This window comes from Manis javanica, chromosome 10 (assembly GCF_040802235.1).
Source record: "Manis javanica isolate MJ-LG chromosome 10, MJ_LKY, whole genome shotgun sequence".
Lineage (NCBI taxonomy): Eukaryota > Metazoa > Chordata > Mammalia > Pholidota > Manidae > Manis > Manis javanica.
Window position 1 is genome coordinate 76,283,118 of NC_133165.1, and position 19,926 is coordinate 76,303,043.

General features: G+C 32.1%; 1 protein-coding gene across 1 annotated transcript in view; it reads right to left on the reverse strand.

Annotated features, from left to right (window-relative positions):
• The window catches only part of LOC140843857 (endogenous retrovirus group FC1 Env polyprotein-like), a 224,261-nt gene extending 204,583 nt beyond the window's left edge, over window positions 1-19,678 (reverse strand). The window contains exon 1 of the mRNA XM_073214279.1: window positions 19,450-19,678. The gene's annotated coding sequence lies outside the window, so the exon portion shown is untranslated. The remainder of the gene's footprint in view (window positions 1-19,449) is intronic.
• Window positions 19,679-19,926: the final 248 nt, after the last annotated feature.

Sequence of the window (19,926 nt, forward strand, 5' to 3'; positions counted from 1 at the left end):
GAGTATGGAAACGGTCGTCTGGGACAGTGCAGCTGTGAACATTTGAAATTAAATTGTTCTGAACATTCAAACATTTGAAGGTCACCATGATTTCTAGTGATCTGTTCTTCCTGAAAGGAAAAATCCTAACACTATTGGTAGGACTGAAGCAACTGGTTGAAGAATAGCCCCCTGCCTAGCAAAACAGAAATATTATAGGTTTGTTGACTCTAATTTTTTAAATTCGAACTTGCATTTAAAAATTATGATCTCTATAATATAAAACATTCTCTCAATTATATATTTATATGTTGGTTGATCAACTGGAGATAATTTGGTTATTTTTATCATTATGTTACTTAGACTGAGATTGTTTATGGGTTGTACTCACAGACACTTTACATAGAGCATGTTGCATTTCAAAGAAAGGTAATCTCCCTTTTTTTTTTTGACACAAACAATCTCTAGAAGTTAATCTCTTGAACATCATCACCCTCACTGAAAGAACTGCACAACCATAATTCCCTCCTGGTGGGGAAAAGGGAAGACACAAAACTACGGTGTATCTTCCTTCATAATTCAAAGAAATCTCTTCCCTCCTCCACCTACATTTATGGTAGTACAAAAGAGGAAAGAGGGATAGGGTGATAATTAGAGATGACAGAGCCATCTCATCACCTATTAATAGGCTCCCTTTTCTCAAGAATCCTTTATAATGAAGCTTTCTTGATTCCTCTTAACCTTTAACTTGACTTCCAGTTACCAATGCAGGAAACACTGAAAGTTCCATTCAGTATCTTACTCCTGCTTCATAGAGAAATGATAAACTCTTTGATAAAATATTCTGCAAATAATTTCGCTAGTACTTATTTTAAATATTGCTCATAGACAACTATGAGCAATAATTACTATGGTACCATAAATATTCTACCATTTTGGAAAATATAACCATTTTAAAAGATAATAGCCAAATTTTCTCTTAGAGAATTTTCTTTCTCTTTCATTCTAGCCACTATATTTCTTCTTACACAAACAGAATAATTTGAACTATTCCAAACACAGTAAACAATGCTGTTTTCTATTTTTTGATTAAAAAAATAGGACAAAGGAAACAAAATAAAGTATATTGTCAAAGAACTGTTTCTGTAAAGGCTAATTCCTCCAGAGACGTATTTTAGTAGCAATTATATTAGGAAGGAGGCATTATTTCACAGAAACACTTTTAAATTGGGGATTTACAAAGAGAATATAAATGCAGTAAATATAAAACTTATGCATGTTGATATGGACTTCCATAAGATATAAAATAGATTTTTTTAAATTGGGGTTTCCATGTGTTTCATTAGTGTGAAGGCCATTATAATATTATGAGGATTAACTTTAGGATTATACAACATGTTTCCTTTACTTTAATACAGTCTACATTCAGGAAATTCTGGCAGGAGCTTCAGATTTTATGCTAAAATAGTTTCCTCAACTATCTAGAGCTACTAAATCAGAACTAGCTGAAATTCACAATTTCAGAAACTTAACTCAAATTTTACTGACTCCAAATAATAACTTTAGGATTTCAGTTCTTTTTTGATTATGTATAAAGAGGTACCATAAAAATAACAGTAACCAAAACAATATATTTCAAACTATTTTCATTAAAAAGATTATGATTTTAATATATTTTCAGGACAAAGTAATATTAAGTTATATTAAGAAATCCTACTTATTCACTGAAGAATATCTATAGGAATTAAGCAAATACTTTAACAGCTAGATAACTTATTCTACTGGTAATTATTTCCATTACAGTAGAGCATTATTATTGTAGTATTTGTAATACTACACTGTGAACATATTTTGTTTTTTTCTCAGATAGCTCCATAGAATTTGAAATGTTACATATCTAGGTATGTAAAAATGTATACCTATATATCTATACATGCATATATATATGCATATACACACACATATATGTACACATATTTATATATACACACACATATATATACATAGCACTCACTGATAAGCTTGCCTAATTTTAACCATATAGAGCAATTCTTCTATGTATTTTAAATCAGATGTCAGTGAAGTTTTTCTCTAAAAGGCCACATTATATTTTAAGCTTTGCAGGCCATTTGGTTTCTGTGGCAACTGTTCAATTCTGCCATTGTAGCATGAAGACAGCTAGAGACAGTACATAAATGAATAAATTAGCTGCATTGCAATAAAACGTTGTTTACAACAACAGGTGGTGGGTTGGATTTGGCCCTATATTAGTTTCCCAGAGCTACCGTAACAAATTACCACACATTTGATGGCTTAAAACAAAGGATTATGGTCACACAGTTCTGTAACCTGACCCTGCCCCCTCAGCCCCACCATACTACTCTCTGATTTTATGAGTTTGAGCTTTAGAGATTCCTCAAATAAGTGGTATCTTGTAAGTGTGTAAGTAGTATTGGTCATTCTATTCTGGTTAATTTCACTTAAGGTTCCCATGCTTCATCCATGCTGTTGCAAATGGTAAGATTTCATTCTTTATTAAAGCTGAATAATATTCCATTATATATATGTACATACATATATATATATATATATATGCACATATATGTACATTTCATTTGATATTCACCAATGGACATTTAGGTTTCTTCCATGTCTTGACTGTTGTGAATACTGCAGCGCATCTGAGAATGCAGATATCTTTTTGAGATCCTGATTTCAATTCATCTTCCCAGAAGTGAGATAACTAGATCATAAGGTAGTTTTTTGAATATTTTGAGAATCTGCCATACTGTTTCAAGAATGGCACCAAATTACATTCCTACCAACAGTGCAAAAGAGCTCCCCTTTCTCCACATGCTTGCCAGCATTTTTTCTCTTATCTTTTGATAAACAGATATCCTAACAGGTGTGAGGTGAAATTTCATTGTTGTTTTAATTTGCATTTCCTCATAATTGATGATATCAAGCATCTTTTTGTATACCTGCTGGCCATTTGGATGTCTTCTTTGTACAAATGTTTTTCCAGGTCCTTGCTCATTTTTACAACAGGTTATTTGCTTCTTTGTTATTGAGTTGAATCAGTTCCCTATATGTTTTTGGATATTAACCCTTTACTAGATAAATGGTTTGCAAATATTTTCTACCATTCCATAGGTTCCCTTTCATTTTGTTGATTGTCTGTTCTGCTATGCAGAACTTTTTAATTTGATGTAGTCCCACTTGACTATTTTTTGCTTTTGATGCCTATGCTTTTGGTTTCATATCATTACAAAACCAAAGTCAAGATAATTTTCCCGTTTTCTTCTAGAAGTTTTAAGGTTTCAGGTGTTATGTTTAAGGCTTTAATCCATTTTGAGTTCATTTTTGTTACTGTGTAAGACAAGGGTCTGATTTCATTCTTTTGCATATGAATATCCAGTATTCCCATACCACTCATTGAAGAGATTATCCCTTCCCCAATATGTATTCTTGTGTCAAATCTGAAAAATCTTTGTTGAAGATCTGTTGGTTGTATATGCTTGGGCTCATTTCTGGGCTCTCTGTCCTGTTCCATGGGTCTATGTCTATTTTTACTCCAATACCATTGTATTTTGATTACTGTAGCTTTATAATATATTCTGAAATCAGGAAATGTACTGCCTCTAGCTTTGTTCCGACTCAAAACTGCTTTGACTAAATTAGGGGTCTTTTGTGGTTCCATATAGATTTTAGGATTTTATTTCCATTTCTGTTAAAAAATGCCATAGAGATTTGATATGGATTGCATTGAATCTGTAGATCACTGTGGGTAATATGAACATTTAGTTTTACATGAACAAAGCAACCAGTCCATCTCAAAACTCAAGCACACAAGTGTTTTACTTGGAACCAACCATTATTTACTTCATGAATCCTAGGTATTTTCTGTTTTTTTACCATTCCATCACTCACTAAGAGCATTCTTTTGTGAAACTGGCAACTATTTTTTTGTTGTTTTCTTTCTGTGTGGGCCTGACAGTAAAGAATTCCATGACTACTAGTAAGTTGGATGCCATCTTTAAATCAATCAGTTTTCTAATTCAAGAAAATAAGTATCATTAAATATATTATATATCACATTATATAATTATACTCCAACATTTTTCTCAACAATATTTTGTACTTTGAAATGAAAAGATTCAGAATATATTTTCTAAAATCTATTCTTAAGGTGTTTGTTTTCTAGGGGTATTTATTTGATATTTCTCTGAAATTTCATTCTTTACATACACAATAATCTATTAAATATGACATTTTAAATTTTGTTTACTGTATTTTATTTTATTTTACTTATTTTTATCTCCCATACCTACCTGGGATTTCTAGTACATTATGGTATAAAATTATTGATACAGGTATATTTTTATTTCTCATTTCAGGAGGAAAATTATTAAGAAATCATATTTATATATACATACATGTATATATATATATGCTCTAGGTTTTTACTGTAATTTTAAAACATTAAGAAAATTGTCTTCTGTTGTTATTTTTTCAACTTTTCTTTAACTTCAAATGGGTATTAGAATTTGCTAAAAGATTTTTCTACATCTATTAAGAAGGCTGACATTTATTTTCACCTTTTTTTCTATGTTAATGTGGTGAATACACTAAACATGATTTTTGAATGCTATTCACTTACAATTAAACCCTGGTCAAAGCCCTATTGTTTTATACCTTTAATTGTTTCGATAATGTTTTGATTATGACTTTTGCAATATTATGTTCATGTAAAAAATGGATTCTTAATAGCTCTTTTTGGTAAAGTTACTACCAGATTTTGAGTTAAAGTTATAGTTTCTTCATATAACTAATTGGAAACATCTCCTTTCTATTCCCTGGAATGATTTATGCAAAATTAATTAAAAATGTCTTAAATACTTAAAATCCACCACTGACACCACCTAGGCCAGTATGTATGGTTATTTTTGATATATCTTACATATGCAGTTGATAATGTATTCTGTCATTTTTTTTTTTCTAAATTGCAATGTTCTTTGTCTTTCCATTGGGTCACTGTGGTTAAATGGGTTTTTCACATCTTTTATACCTTGACTAATGTATCATCTGCTTGTTTTTTTAACTATAAAGCCTCCTAATCCAATTATAAATGTTTTTTTCTCCTTTTAGTTCTGCCAATTTTTCTATATATATAATTTTCCAGCTTCACTGAGATATAATTTATATACAATAAGCTGCAGCATAAACTTAAATTTATAGGCATAATGGTCATATTAGGATTTTGAGAGTTAAATGACAAAACAAATATAAGAAAACTGTGATGGATTATTTTCTTTTAAGCACCTTTTTAAAGGATTGATTTCTTCTCAATAAAGAAAAATTTTTAGGCTCTTAATTCTTCATGAATAAATCCAATAATTTATGAAGAAATACTGAAAGAAATTTGGAAATGGTGATGATAGCAGCACTGGGGATGTAAGGCCCTATAGTCTATTTTCAGTATGGATTCAGGTCACAAATCCACCATTTAATTATATACATTTTTGTAATTGGAGAATTGGAAAGCACTTTACTTACTTTTCAATAAGATGTGCAACAAAGAATTTTATTCCTTTTTCCAAAATTTCTTAGTTGGAGAATATTTTAAAATACTTTTTAATGTCCCACTCATCTTCTGAAATTTTAAATCAAGGTTAAGTTGAACACTTTTGTAAAAATGCTGGTTTATAAAGTGAAGCTGAATTCACACTACTAATCAAAATAAAGCCAAAATAAATTCATTAAGGTGAATTGATTCAAGATATGAAACACAAGAGTAAAACTCTTCGTCAATAAGGAAAACACAATTTAGATTAACATAAAATACAAACTGCTTGAAAGCAGAATTTAAAACAAAGTAAGGTAATGTTTACTCAAGAAATGAATTTTTTAAATGGGTCAACTGAATGCTATTGCAAAATGTACAGAAGTTTCTAAAGTTTCACAGGGAATGTCAGCTTATCGACAATCACTAAATTAATTTATCTACTTTATGCCTGAACTTGAATTGTTCAATTAAGTAATTTGAATGAATGAGCCAACATCTGGTCAATAAGGAGGTATTGAAGGTTAGATGCCATGCTTAGAGGAAAATGTATCCATTGAAAATGTAGCTTTTGTTAAGTACTAGAAGCTGTTCCCTGAAATCAATGGACTAAGTGATGAAACTGTCACAAGATTTAAGTGATCCAAAATCATATCGGAAGTAATTATTTTCTATCCTAATGACTTTTCCCAGCCAACTTTGCCCTCTAGTGAGGGCATTTTAGGGTCATGGAAGCAAAAATAGGTCCATATATGTATATTTTGCATTGGCTAATTTGGTTTATACTAAGGGGAAAAGTGAAAAGAAGACATCATTATTCTTTGGACATAGAGGCAATATACAGCAATAAGAAAAAAATGCAACACCAGTGGTAACACAAAACAATCAAAAATGTCTAAATAAAAATCCATTATTTGAAAATACAAATACTCTCATCTGTGAAACTCTAAAAAAGTTGCATTACAAACTGTTTCTCTCAAGTAATTTCACTCTGTTACCTCTCTCCAAAGGGTATTTGCATTTTAAGTGCTCTCTATAATTATATAAGAATGTGTTTGCATCCTATCATCATCAAGGGGGATATATAGTTGGCTCTCATAAATAAAGTTATGTAGAAACATAGCTTAAAGCTCTTTCTTTATAGAAAAGTTTCTTAATAGAAATTTGAGCAACATGAACTACCTGTAATAGGAGTGAGGAGTGTTTCCATGACTCATTTATCCTCATAAGATATCACGTGTAAGTAAAGAAAGTAAAATCTCCATGATGTTTTAAATGTCAACTATTTCAAAACAAAAAGGTTTTGTAAATATTAATTATATAATTACATCCCCAATCCTCCATTCCATTTGGGAAATCCAACAGAGAATTAGATATTATTAACACAAATTTTAACTAAGAGAAAAGTCACAGGCTTAAGAAGTGACCTTAAAAAGACCAACATATTCTGTGGTCTAACTCTGTTTCATAAATTTTATTGACTCTCCATCATTTTTCCATCATGGATTTATTTGTCCTGGGAACATTTAGTTATTCTAAAATAATAAACATTTGTCAAGTTCTAAATCCCAGGAAACTTAATTTTAAGAATATGACAAAATGCCTGACTTCACTGAGATTTCATATACAAGAAAACAAATGAGTACTATTTTCAATAGTTTTAATTCAGTAGGAAGATCACAGCAGATAAGCAGTACAGAGCTACAGATGATGGAGTTTACCATTTTAGTGTTGCTATAGACTGATTATATGTGTCCCCAAATCCATTTGTTGAAGTCCTAACCTCTAGCGTGGCTGTATTTGGAGATAGGGCCTACAGAAAAGCACAGCATGGGGGTTAGGGGCACTGACATGCACTAGAAATCATAGCATAAGTTTTGACTCTCCAAAAACTTAACTACTAATAGCTTAGTGTTGACCAGAAGAAGCCTTACTGATAACACTCAATTAACACATATTTTGTATATATATTATACACTGTATTTAATGTATCATATATATTTATATGTATCATATACTTTATTCTTACAATAAAGTAAGCTGGAGAAAATAAAATGCTCTTTCAGATTGTTACAAATCTCAAAAAATTTTTCCAATGTATGTATTGAAAAATATCTACATATAAGTGGACCCAGTGCTATTCAAATTCATGCTGTTCAAGAGTCAACTGCTGTTAAGATGAAAGGAAGTCATAAAGGTGGGGCCTGATCCAGTAAGATTAGTGTTCTAATAAGAAGAGACACCAAAGAATTCGCTCTCTACCTTTCTCTCTGTGCCAGGGCACAGAGGAGAGACCATGTGAGGGCATAGTAATAAGGTAGTCGTGTGCAGCCATGAAAATATTCATAACCAGAAGCTGAATTTGCCAGCAACCCGAACTTAGACTTCCCAGCCTCCAGAACTATAAGAAAATTAATTTATGTTGTTTAAGACATGCAGTCTTAATATTAATTTAATTACATATTAAATTAATATTAATTCTGTTATAGCAGAGTAAACAGACTAAGTGGTAAAGAAGACCTCTCTCTGAGATAAATATTATGTATGTTTTCTATATGAGCAGAGATGTAAATAATGAAGAAATAAGCCAGTTAGGAGATGAGAAAGATTCAAGAAGGCTGATAAAGAAATTCTGAAATACTTTACATGTCACCTTAAATAAATATTCCATTATGCCAGGTGGCAAAGGAGACAGCAAAATCTCACTTCAGCAGAATGTTGAAATATACAGTAGAGACAGCAGGTCTGCTGTAAGTTAATAAACCTTTCTAGTATATTTAAAAAATAAAAACCTAATGTACCAACTCTAATAAATAATTCAATGCTGAATTCAATACTATCTCCAGTATTGGGGCAGATGGCAAAAATAAAAAGAGAGATATATTTAATATATATCTGTATATCTCTCTATATACACACATATATGTAATTTTCATAATAAATATATGTGTATATGGAAAGTAATGAATAAATCATATAATTATGTATTTAGTATATCTACCTCCATAAAAATGGCTTTATTATTTGTATAACATAACTCTAGTACATGTAAGATCTTGATTCCCGCAGTATAATGATAAATTTATGCCACAGAAATAGTATAAAGAGAGAAGTCTTCAATTCTAAACTTTAGAAATAGCTACAGGACATAAAAAGGTTATAAGAGTAGATGATAAAAGAGAGGATGAAAATTCTGAGTAATGAGAAGTTAAAATGAATTACATTCTTTAATAAGATGTGATTTTTAAAAGTATCAGTTTATCAATAAAGGGAAAAGGATAACCACCAGCTTTCTGAAATTCATTTGAGCATGATGAGATCACTACAGACTTAGGAAGATCTATATTCATTTCAAGTGGATAAGTAATAGAAAATAGGTAATGACACAATTAAACAATGAAAAATATGTGTAATTGAATATAGATTTAATATTTCAAGAGAAAAGGAAGACAGGTGGTATTATTACAACAGTTTTAATAATAAGTAGATTTCCAAAGATGAGGATGTATTTTAGACACAGAAGTGAAAATAGAAAGTCCTTCACAAAAGGAGGCTAGATAAACTTTTTCACACACTACAAACAGGAACACACTGCAGAAACTCTTTAGGTATAAAATTTTGATTACCTTATGAGGAGGACTGCTTACACTAGTAATCTCTGTTTTCATATCCACTTAAGAGTAGATGACAGACAATTTGTTCTTGAAATGTTCACATTTTTCAGAAGAGGCTAGGTTATGCTTCAGTAGCAAACTTACACTCTCATCTCAATGGCTTACATAACAAACAGATTCTGTCAAGGTACATCTCCAGAGCAAGGACTCCATTCTACATAAGCGCCCAGGGAATCCAGACTCATAAAGACTCCACAAACATGTAGTTGTACTACCTGAAACACATGTTATTTTCCAATTAAAGTTTATCTTAGTGTTAAATATATAGGGGTTTGTAACTATTCATAGAAATAACAAATTGTAGGAAGACCAATATATGATCCATGTATCTGATATCCTCTGACTGCTCATTGTACAATTTACTCTAGGCTTGATCGTGGAATTTTTAGACTGATGGAAGTACCAACCTGATTCTGCCTGTCTTCGTTAAGCTGGTAAGGTAATCAATGATAATTTAGTTTTCTGTCTTTTAAAAGGCATTTTGTTATACGGGCCTTTTTTAGACATAAATATGGATCTCATTGATTTGAAGAATAAAAGAGAATGACTTCTGTCAAAATATTTACAAATTGTTATGAAGACCAGAATTTTTTCACTATCACTATAAACTGCATAATACAATAATTTTGCCATATTGATAAGAAGCAAGGATTGTACAGCTCACACATTTGATATGGAGTAATCAAAACTGACCCAGGATACAATAGGAAAATTTACAAGCTAATCAATTATAATATCCAATGTTAAGTCAACCACATATCACTTGCAGGATTGTTCTGAGAAATGAAATTTTGCAGAACAGTGAGTGTGATGTTTGCTGACCTTGAAGGAGTTAAGAAAGAGGAACAATATCCCATGACCTGAGTCAATTCATTATCAACTGTATACATTGATTTTAAGTACCCTATTCAGGGGACATAATTATTTACTATTCAAGGGAATTTAAGTCCATCTATTTCCTGGGCTAATAGCAGGAATACCTGTAATTCAGGGGGGAAAAAATCATCCACTATGTTTTTTCTAATATATCTGTATATATTAGGTAGATATATTTAAATAAGAAACATACACTGTGTGTGTAAAACACACACACACAAAAAAAAACAGTATGTATAGTGATTATACTTCCTTCTCAAGTTTAATACAGTATACATTGAAGCAAGCAATGCTTAAAAAATACAAATTCTTAATTTAAAATGTGCTTCTTACATAAATAATTGAGTTTCACACTATTTGAAATATATTGCTGTATGTTATTAATAGTATGTATAGCAGAGGATCTTTTGTAATTCCTATCCTTTCATGCATGTGAATATGAATTTATTTAATTGAAGTTATTCTTCCTTGATCCCTCCTCAGCTGTACCCTATGTGAAGAAAGGTAAGGTTCTCTCAATATACTTGGAAATGCCTGGATTCAGAATCACTCACACTAGTAAACTTACCTAAATCCAGAATATCAACTTTCTGAACTTAAATGAGAAATAGAACTACCAAAACTGATCATTCATACCTCTCTTAGGGGTTTAGGTAGTAATGGCATATTTTGTCTTTCAGTATTCTTTAGGCATAGTATATGATAGCATGTTCACATTCTAGACTGTAATAAAGACCACTGAGCATATTTTCTTAAATTTTAGTTGATAAAAAAATACTTAAAATTTTTTATGTAAATTTAGAGATTAATATCTAAATAAATTATATATAAACAACTAGATAAATAAATACTAAATTATAAATTAGAATTTTTCCTTTTGCTTCTTCAGAAATGAATACAGAAATGGTGTTAAGAATGAAATGTAATTGTGTCATTTCTCCAGATTGCTCGCCACTTAAAATTACCATTCCAACTTGCACATTTTCTCATAATATTTGAAATATATTTAGTGTTAATTAGGTTTTATAAGCACAAAGTAAGCTAAAGAATGTCCATTATAAAAAAAATTCTACTACATCTTCACACACACAACTCATTTATTTACACACAATAAATATTTATTGAACAACAGCAGGTATTGGACATAATTACTGGCATGGGATTACAATTTGAATGAAACGAAGTCTCTACTTTCAAGTAGTTCACACTATACTGGAGAAGACAGACGTAAACGAGTAAGTATACAAAAAAAACTTGCCATGTTAATGTTAAGCTTGATTATCTTTATAGAGAAAATAGAGAGGGATAATACACACACACACACACACACACACACACACACACACACACTGGGGGATGCCTAATGACTGTGAAAAGGGTTATGCTTTTCACACACAGAGTGTTCAAGAAAGGTCTTTCTATTAATGTGATGTTTAATGGAGACAAGAAGGTGAAAAAGTTGGATGTGCAGCTATCAAAGGAAAAGCATGAAGAGAATGTTAACAAGTGCTCTTCAATGACAGAAAATCTCATCATTAAATGGTTATATAATAAATTATTTGACATTTTTGTTACATCAAAATATAAATATTTAAAGTGCTCCTATTTTCCCATTAGAAAAAAGAATGCTATAATGATAATCCTTGGAAAAACTCATCTATGATTATTCCCTTAAACTAGATTTTGAGAAATGGAATGTGGAAAGTTAATGTTACCCCAATCTGGTTTGAAAATTTTCAGAGTTGGTATTTATATAGTAAGAAATCTATTAGCCCTCTTTTTTATTTTCATAATTTATGATTCATTTTTCCTTTTGCATAAAAAATTAAATACTTGAGTATCATTCTTCATGTATGGTTTTATCATAGTTTTTCTTCCCTTGAATTATTCTAAGAAAATCCTTCCACATTCTTGAATCAAATAATTAATTTGCTATACTTTGCCCTGCCTTTAACATATATTCATTTAGACTAGAATATGTATAATTTTCCCCATTAGAGATTAGGATGTTAGCCTTATTTTATTATTTTTAAACATAAACACTTTTCCTAACATCTCTTGTAGCATTATCCATTCTTTCCTCATTGTTGCATTATAAGCGTTCTTTTCCATACACTCATTTTCTACATATACTGACAAAACTTTGACCAAACTCCAGCCAGGTTCCTCTGAGCCTCAACTTTGACCAGGCCTCAACTTTGGCTTAAAAAGACTTAAACAAAACACTAACATAGTTTCTAACAGCTCAAGCTGCACCCTAACATCCTAAATTCCTCTAGTGGTGGATTGCTGTTGCCTTATGCTTAGAGTGGGACTCAGGGGTTCAGGGGTGAGCATAAGAGCAGTGCCCCTGTGTCTGGGAGGCCCAGGGTTTCTGTAATGCCATTCTAACCAGCATTCAGCCTTTAGCAATTCATTACATTTTTAGACTTACAAGTTTTTACACATGTGTATCTTAAGTATGCTTGTATATTATCTTTTAACATGTTGAAGAAAGCCACACAGGCCCACCAGTGAGCCACTTGTGCTGGGCGAGGACACCAAACCCAGGTTTTAATGCCCAGTAACCTAATTGCAGGTTCAACCTCCCCCAGAAACAATTCCTAGCAATCAGTCAGGAGTCTCCTGGTCCGCATCTAAGAGGTAATCTGTCACATAGCCCGCTTCTCCCATAAAAGAAGATAAAACAATCTGCATGATGAGAGCCCCCTGCCCTTCCCTATAAGGGAGGTGACCTTGCCTGAAACAGTCCTTTTCCTTTGCTGAGATTTCTCACCACCCTCCATCCTGTAAAAACCTCCCATTTTGTGCAATTCCTTGGGTCATCTCTCTACTTACTGGATGGGATGCTACCCCATTCATGAATCACCTAGTAAAGCCAATTAGATCTTCAAATTTACTCGGTTGAATTTTGTTTTTAACACACATAAGAATTTCTGTCTACAATTCTGATTTCAATCTTACTTCCTTTCTGTTATTAGTGATTTGGGTTTTTTTGTCAACATATTCAAAGGCTTTTTTTTTCCTAGTAATTTTACTCATTTTCTCTATTTTTGGTCAGCCTAGTTCATTATTCTCTGATATTCAAGTCCATTTCATGTGAAATACAAACACACACACACACAGGCACACATATATATTTATACAAATATTTTTCTTGAATTACAATTTGTAGTATATTTTCTGCACTGTTGTTTCTGTTTCTTTACATGTACTGTTAAATACATGTTTGATGCTCTTTGCCTATCTTGTCATTTAACCAGAAATTATTTTTATCATTTTTTTCCCCTTTTTAAAATTATTCATTTTCACATTCTACTTATTCTAAGGAATTAACTTCTATACATATATTCTTTATTGCATTCCTTGTGTTTTAGTCTTAACAAGAAAATTTCTTTTTCAATTTTTCCTTAACAATATCATCTCATTTCTGAACATTTTTAGCCTTGATTTAGGTTGATCTTTCATTTTATAACTTACTTATTTTGGCTGGCTTAAAATAATAGTTTACAGCTTTTATCTGTTCGGTGTGTATTTTTAACCGGGTACATACTCTTTTGGTAGGACGTTATACCACTCCATTTTATGTGAATCAACCATGGTTCTTTCTTTAATATATTTTTCTGTGAACTTCATATTTCTGAACCTTTAGTGGCAAGGGTAGATCAGAATTGCTTTTCTAGCTTCTTGACTGTAATGCTCTTTTTTTTAATGTCTTGATAAAGCGATAAAAATAATATACACTTGTACTTTCTGAGATGTCATTTTCTATCGCTGTTACCCAGCTTTTCTCTAGATCTTTGTTTTGCTTTGCTCCTATTGTCTCTGTCCTGCTCAGTGCGGATTTGTATGCATATACTAGAAAAATACTTCGACTTGTTTTTTTCAGTGTCCATGGGGCTGGATTTTATTCAATTACTGGAGTCTCTACTTCAAACTGTTTATATTCATGTATGCAGTGTAATTTGCAAAATCATCTCCCACTTTCCACTACTGTTTTCAACTTGCCCATTGTACTTTCCACTGAACGCTGATTGGAGAATTTAGTGTTCTCGTGTTCTCAAGTCTATCAGATGCCTTGTTTCTGAGTTTCATTTCCTACTTTTGTCACCTTTTTTCTCATGGATATCTAGCAGTTTTGCTGTTAGAAAACAAATCAAATTACTGATTTACCAAAAAAAAAAGAAGATAAAACTGCTTAATATAATACATCAATCCAGAAGGTCCAACATTTAGTGAACACTTTGTAAAAATGAGAACATAAATTACTTAAATTCTAAAAATGTTCTTGCATACTGGGGTACACCACCATGAAAGAATAAACTTCCAAAGTATGTAGTTCAGCTTGGTATCTGATTTCTCTGCATCACTATTACATGCTAGAAAACTGAGTAAACAATATCCAGCCCTAATTATGAAAATCCAATAAATTTATCTACAGACATAAAAAACCCTCAAAATATATCTACATTATAAATTATTTCTTGGAAACAATTGAGCATTAAGCTGTAGCGAAATGAGGTTTAGGCTAATGATTTTTGGAAAAAGTGAATCCAACTCAGAAAAGTCCTTGGACAACAGCTATACCACAGGCTTTGATTAATTAATTCAGTTTGGAATATAAAATTTAAGAGATTAGAAGGCAAATATTTTGGGGATAAAAAATAATTGTTGTACTTGAGTGTAAGGAAATAAAATAAAAATTTTAAGTACACAGAAAACAAGGATTTATTAACTCATAGTACACCAGTGGGATCAGCAATGATAAATCTTTTTGTAATTATAAATGTAAGTACATTGATTTATCCAACTATTATAATATAAATCTACTAGTGGCTGAGGGAGGATGAGTAATAGGTAGTCATAGTATGGTTGGGCTAATTCATGATCTGATGTAATAGGAATACAGTAAATGTCCCAAAATGCCAGTGATATATTAGGTGTATAAGCATATTTTGTTAGAACTACATGATGAATACTAGAGTAAATACTAAAGAAATTATTTTCTGCTTTATAGAATAGGATCATCTGTGGAGTTGGGAAATACATGAAATCATTCTTTTTATTACATGCCTTTTAACACCATTTAACTTTTATATATGTATATATATTTTTATTAAAACAAAAAATAGAACACAAATAAAATAAAAATAGGTAATTTAGAACTACAGAATAGTAAACTACTCACAAGACATAGTGATTATTATAATAGGGGAGAAGACTAGGTGATTCTCTTATTACTAATTCAATGATGATGATGATAAAATGAATAAAAACATTATTATTATGAAAATGATTTTCAAACATTCATTCTAGCCAAAGTTGTGTTGGGTTAAACTTTGGGTTTATTCTTACTAAGCAAAAATACTACACAGATAAAGAGGTAAGTTTTAGTCTCCCAGGAATAAGAACAATAGTGTCAGCTCATCTATCTGTTAGAAGGTTTAACAGGAATGAAAGAAGTTTTCAAATAACCAATACATATATTGATTTATAACATCAATGACCTTGGGTCGTAATAGATACAATGCCTTTTGAGATTTTCATGCCTTTCATTTCTTTTAGTGCTTAAAGACATCAAAACCTTTTAATATTTACTTTTGCCATCTTAACGCAGATGTGTTTTTCCACTCAAAAAGTTTTAGAACTTGATTTACTTGTAGTCTTTACTAGATCATACCTGGAGGTACTGTCAAGTTACCTTGGTACTCCTCAAACTGTGTTGAATGCTTTCTGGCTTGATTAGAACACTGCTGGCCTTCGGAATCATCAATACCTTTTGCTGTTCACAATAACTAAAGTTAATCAGATCCTTCCTTTTCATCGTCTTGAGATTTAATATAAAATGTGCTGGAGGCTTGGGATTCTCTATAAGGGAAACTTCCATTATTACAATTTTTTCCCCTTTGTGAAGATGAAATATATTTTTAGGAACAACTCAACCTTTGCAATTAATAGAAAACCTTATATGGTTCTGATGTCAATCCTGGGCTTAAATTAAGTTCTAGGATCCCAAGGCAAATATTATAGAAAGAAATTTCTTACATACTGATAATTTATCTATCAATGTAACATGTATTAAATTTACTACATGAAAATGTAAATTCTTATTTATTCAAATTAGACTGCTTCAATGGTTTTTGAAATGGAAGTCCTCATTAATAATAAGCAATTTAGGATAATGAAACATTTTAAATCTAATGCTAATACTTTAATGCAACTGAAGAGATTCTGGTCTTTATGAAGGCAACAGAACATTGTAGAAATATAAGTTCATGCTTGGGAATGCATGATAAATTTACTAACCATAGAATTATTTTTTATATATTTTTATACAGTGTATTATTAGCATATAGTATATTATATATTTATGATACTGTAATATTATTATATTAGTATATTATTACATATACTAGAAAATACATATAGTAGTATGTAGAATATATATAGAGAATATACTATATTATTATATAGTGAAACACTGAAGAAACCCTTATTAATTGGATACTAAGTTTGTCTTCTACTCCAATCCCCAATGCAAACTTTTTTCTTGTTTTATACCTGAAATTCTTTATTCCTAAACCCAGCTTTTTCATTTTAGCTATTAAGCTTTGTTCCAGAGTTGCCTATGGCATATAGGAGAAATTAATAAGTCTAGAGTATTAATTTGTTCAACATTTGTCAATGAAAGTAAAAATGAAATCTTCTAAAGTTATTATATCTCTAATTGTTTTTATTGACAATCATTACAAAGGTCTTGAATTTGAGTACTGAAAACAGCACCATAGGCTTTTCCTCATTATAGGTAAATCTTTTCCTTTCAAAATGTCTGCTGTGTGAACTGAACTCATTTAGCAAAATCATAACAGTGCTAAAAATAATTGATATTTACTAAGATCTTCATATGTGCTGGGCAATGACATTAGCTTTTTCACCTTTGCTCTCTGACTTAAGTGTTATTTTTAACCCAGTTTCAGAAATGGGAAAAGTGAGCAGCTGATCCATGTTTCTCAGACCCATGCCATTGACTTTAAAGCCTGACCAAATGGTCATTATGCCATTATGGTACCTTTATACAAAACCTTACAATTAAGGGCAGAAATTGTACATCAAGGTTATCTCATTTTGGATGTCACATTTGGAAATGTCATCTCAGTACCCTGACCTCTCCTCCTCTTCGATGGATCTTATCCTCTGCTTCAACTGTTTACTAGATGCACACACTAGTTTTTACCCGTAACTCCACATCTTCATTGCAATATCCCACTCTCTAGCAACACTTCTAAACTTTATAGCTCATTCCTATGAGTATCCTGTTTCCAAAAATTATTGGACCTTCTGAGACTAAAAATACGTTTATTATACCAACGTTTCACTACTGCTTAACTGACTCATATGACCACCTCCCTTCCTTCAAAATTGAAATCTCATCTATGGTTAAATTACTCCCTTCACTGTATCCTCAACAACTTTGCCACTGTCTACTTTCCTCACACCTACCTGGCAAAGCCTCAAAACAACTTAATTCTTACCTTCTTCCTACTCTGCACCTCCACATGTAATGCATTGGACAATGTGTCTGAATTGAGGTAACAAAACCAAAACTCAAACCTAAACAAAACATACTCACAAACATGCCAACAACCCTTGCTCTAAATTTACAAACACTTCAAGTTGTTTTCAAGTGCTGTCAAGTAACCATCATGTATTTTCCCAGTCCACTAATTCACATGAATGTTTTAAACCTTTTCATCCATTCAAACTTCAAAAATCTCACTTTCAGCTGTTAACCTTGCAACTCCACTCTCACAATAACTCTTCTGCTCTCCTACTACATCTATGCCAGTGTTTCCTCCTGCTCTCCTGTTACTGCTCCACAAAGTAAGTTTATTTTTACAGTAAGCACCTTCCTTTTCCACTTACTGAGGAATCTCTCCAGCCAGTCTATGTATGTATATTTTCTTATCTTAATCCTTTTCTCTGAACCCAATACTCATCCACCTACGACACCGCTTTTTCTGCTTTCCTTCCAATTTCTCTCTTCCCACTCTTGCATCAATTATCTGAATCATACTCAACCCACAACTTCACTGAAATCATTCCTGTCAAAGTTACAAAGATCTCAACATTGTGAAATCTAATTGTCTATTCTCAGTCTTCACCTTACTTGGTCAGCAGCAGTTAACACAATAAAACACAGTTGCTGTTTTATTCACTTGGCTAAGGGACAGTCCACTCTGATTTTATTCCTACTTCATTTCCCTCAGTGCCTTTTTCTAGTTCCTTCTTATCTCCTTGATCTTTAAATTTTGGAATTTCCTGGGGCTTAAGTTTCAAAACTATCCTCTTCTCTGACTTCACTCAGTTCGGTCTTTGGTAATGATATCTAGCCTATGGCTTTAAAAATCATTTATATACAGATGACTCCCAAATGTAGGTCTCCAGCTATACCTCTCCCCCCATACTTTAGTCGCATTTATCCAAAGCAGTCAATATACCCACTTGTATGTCTAAGTGGCCTCCTAAACGTAACATACCAAAATCCAAGCTCTCACACTTTGTATCCACACCTACTCTTTCAGTTTCTCCCTTTTTCTGTCAATTGTAATTCACTGCAGTGGGGTAAGCAAATGCTGAAGTCTCTCTTGATTCTTCATATCTCTCACACTCTACAATAGATCCTTCAAAATAAATTTGTTTTTGAAATAGGTCTGTAACATCATACTGCTTCTATTGCATCCACCCATGTGTTTAAGCTACCATCATTATCTGTTTTAAATATTACAGTCAATTGTGTTGAGCACAATTATTACTGTTACTTTGGATTGGTGTTGTTATCAGGTATGTGCCTTTTCTGGGCCGAATTTAATTTCCAGCATAAGGCCCTCCAGAGCTGTATTCTTTGGCATTGCTAACCAGCAACAGACTGATAGATGCTTCATTAATAACCTTAGTTTCTCACTGACTATGATGAATAGACATCTAACCCCCAATCTGTACTAATTTTCAGTGCAAGTAACATGACAGAGGGGGAAAAAAAACCTATCTATCTATCTATCTATCTGTATCTCTATATTTCTGTAGGTCTGTCTCTATCTCTACCTCTACCTCTATACATAGCCTATTCTCAATGATACAGAAGGGAGCCAAGGAAGTAACCAAATATATTAATCTAGATACAGCTACACTTCTTTTTAAATTATAGCACATGAAATCATTCTTTAATTACCTTTAATTTTGGATTACCATTCAAAATATATTTTGAAATCAACTGGGATTTTCCTATTGTATCAGTTATATATTCCTGTATAACAAACTTCCAAAATTCAGCAGCTTAATACAGCAAAAACATATTACCTGACAGAGTCTGTGGTCTAGGAACTCAAGAATGGCTTCACTGGGTTCTCTGTCTCCGGGCTGAAATCAAGGGCTGTGGTCGTCTCAAGTTTTGACTTGGGGAACATCCACTACTAAAGTAATCCATATGGTTGTTCGCCAGCCTCGGGTCATTACTGATCACAGGCAAGAGTCATCTGTTCCTTGCCTGATGGGCCTCTCTGTAGGCTTGCTGACAAGAAGGCAGCTGCTTTCCCTTCAGAGCAAGCAAAAAAGACAGGGAGAAAGGGTAAGACAAAAGTCACAGACTTTGTAATCCCAGAAGTGACTAATTTGCTGAAATATCTTTATTAGATACCAATCAGTAGGTCTAGTCCACACTCAAGGAGAGATTACACAAAGGAGTAAACCTGCAAATGGAAATCACTAGAGCCATTTCAAAGCCTGCCTGTGATATCATAACCAGATCCTTTCCTAGTCTCTGACCCACTGTTTTTA